We start from the raw sequence: 2,500 nt of genomic DNA on the forward strand, positions 1-2,500 counted from the left end.
TGCACGGAGCTCACAAGCTCCTCCACAGCTTCATCAATATTACCTATGTCCTCCCCGAACTCAGGAGGACTGAACACCTGCACGAGTCGGTCCCAGTCTGTCCGAGCATAGTTGTACCGTTCCACCCACTCACCTGGCACATCCACGATGGTCGACGCTATTTCAAATGTAATACAGTTGTGATCACTGACAGTTAGATGTTCTCTTACTTGCCAGTTATGGACGTGGGGTGCTGCCCTCTCGCTTGCTAGTGTGACATCAATATTTGATGTTGCACCCGCCCTCCCTGAGTAGGTCGGGGGGTACCCAGGCAAGTTTAGCACATGCATGTGCGTTTCCATTATCAAATCAACAAGCTCCGCACCCCTACCGTCCTGTACATCACTGTGCCAGAGTGGGGACTTAGCATTAGCATCAAGAGCTACTATTATAGCCTGCCCGGCTAAAACTCTTAGTATCCAATTCAGCTGATCAAGATAAATCTTGATGTCATGTCTGAATTGGCAGTAGACGTTTACAACGTACATGCTGTAAGACAGCAAATTAAGTTGTACAACTATAATATGCTCAGTACAGAACTGATTTAATATCGTAGTTTTGATAGTTTTGTTCAATACTATAATTGCACTCATGGGGTTCCCACCCGAGGAAACCACCTGTGCTGTTGCGGGAAAACCAGGGACTCGACCCGCACAGGAGTTCGGTTCTTGTATCAGAAGTATATCTATTCCTTCTTGTTCCGCTACCTTCCGTAGCTCATGTGCAACCATCTGGCTGCGCATGGCATTGACTTGTACCACTTTAAATTTCGCCGTAATCTGTTCTTTGGATAAGCCTATCTAAGAACATTCGGTAGGTTGGACAATCTTTTGGTCCACCACACTTACGGCCCCGTTTCTTACATGGTACACATATTGCTGCTTTGTCCATATTAGGACAATCTTTCCTAATATGTCCAGCCAGGCCACAGTGGGCACATATTATATTCGGTTCTGTACAATACTTATTAGTATGGTTTATGTCCTGGCATTTTGTACAACGTGGTACTGCCAGGTAATCTTTAATGTTCAGTGCTGAGTAGCCGACGTACAGCCGGCCAGCCCGCGTTAATACCTTCCATAAGTTCGGTGAAACCTCCACAACATGATGTACCGTCAGCTTTCCTCGAGGCCCTACTTTAAAACGGAGCTTGAACTCTTCATCAAACTCGTTTCTAGTCATTGAGACGTCAAAATTTTGCGTATATATCGCATCAAGTAGGCTGTCCGCTGACATAAATGTAGGTACATCATATAGACTCATAAGTGGACGACGCTTTCGTGGAGGTTCACACCTAACTTTCTCGCTTAGTTGTTTATTACCTAAGATCTTTTGGCTATCTTCTGGCGAGGCCGTCTCGACTATCAGCACATTCTTAGAGGTACGGACACTGTTGATCCTGATTTTATCTTTCTTTGGATCAACACACTTTTCGAAAGCTGTCTTAGCAGCTTTGATGTCTTCGCCAGGTTTAGGTTTTATAAAGACCGTGGGTGCAACTTTTTTGATGTTCTGTTCTATTGTCTCCTTTGCTGTTGGCGCCTTGGCCACTGGGGCTTTGGCAACCGCAGCATACGTCCGAGTAGGCTGACTTCTAATCCTTTTATTTTCTTTTTCTAGTTCCGATATTCTCCCCTCTAACTGGGAGTGAACAATTGCCCAATTAGCAATAAAGTCTCTTATCTGGTTTATCGCACCATTGCTGATCTTTCCATTTTTGACACTCGAGTCCAGCAATTTCAAGAATTTCGAGTGTCGCTCAGCAACTGTCAAATTCATCTCGATTTCCGTTCCGGAAGCATCTAACACATTACCACTCTCTTGATTTTCAGCCATTATCGTAATCAAAGAGAGTGAAGGATGGAGGCCCGTCTCTTGCCCCGGACCGGCCTCTCTGGCATGGGGGGAGGCTACATGCAGCTCGCTCACCGGTCCCGCCCCTTGACCAAGAGCTGTCAATAACTGAGCTGCCAGGTTTAGCACGCCGTGGGTACAGCGCACTAGTCCTCTTCAACAGCCACACCACTGTAGTTTTCACCCGCTCCCTTATCGGCGAATGCCACCCGCATTCCGGGAGAGCGGATTCACTCTCCGTCCTTCGCCCCTTACTAGCCCAGGTTCCCACCAAAGGCCAAGGACCCGGTCCTACTCAGGTGCCGGGCCGGTCCCCCAGACGTTCAGAGGTCTGGACCCATCTAACCTAACCGGGGACATGTCACCACGCCCCGGCTTGGCAGAGCATGCCTCGGAGCCCAAGACAAGGCGAGTGACCTTCGCCGACTTGGGGCAAGTTCCCACCACAGCAAATGCACCTGTCAGAACCGGTGTACAAGTTGTTCAGCACACCGTCGTGCCCCTGCCCTTCAGTCGCCCGAAGGCTTAACAGCTCCACCTCTAGAAGGCGGGTAAGGGCACTTGAGAAGGAGAGGCTGTTTGAGACGCATCCTTCCCCACACTGCCT

General features: G+C 48.7%; 1 pseudogene; it reads right to left on the minus strand.

Annotated features, from left to right (window-relative positions):
- Positions 1 to 2,500, minus strand: part of LOC126475590 (large subunit ribosomal RNA) — a 9,444-nt pseudogene that overhangs the window by 3,928 nt on the left and 3,016 nt on the right.

This window comes from Schistocerca serialis, chromosome 4, assembly GCF_023864345.2.
Source record: "Schistocerca serialis cubense isolate TAMUIC-IGC-003099 chromosome 4, iqSchSeri2.2, whole genome shotgun sequence".
NCBI classification, from domain to species: Eukaryota; Metazoa; Arthropoda; class Insecta; order Orthoptera; family Acrididae; genus Schistocerca; species Schistocerca serialis.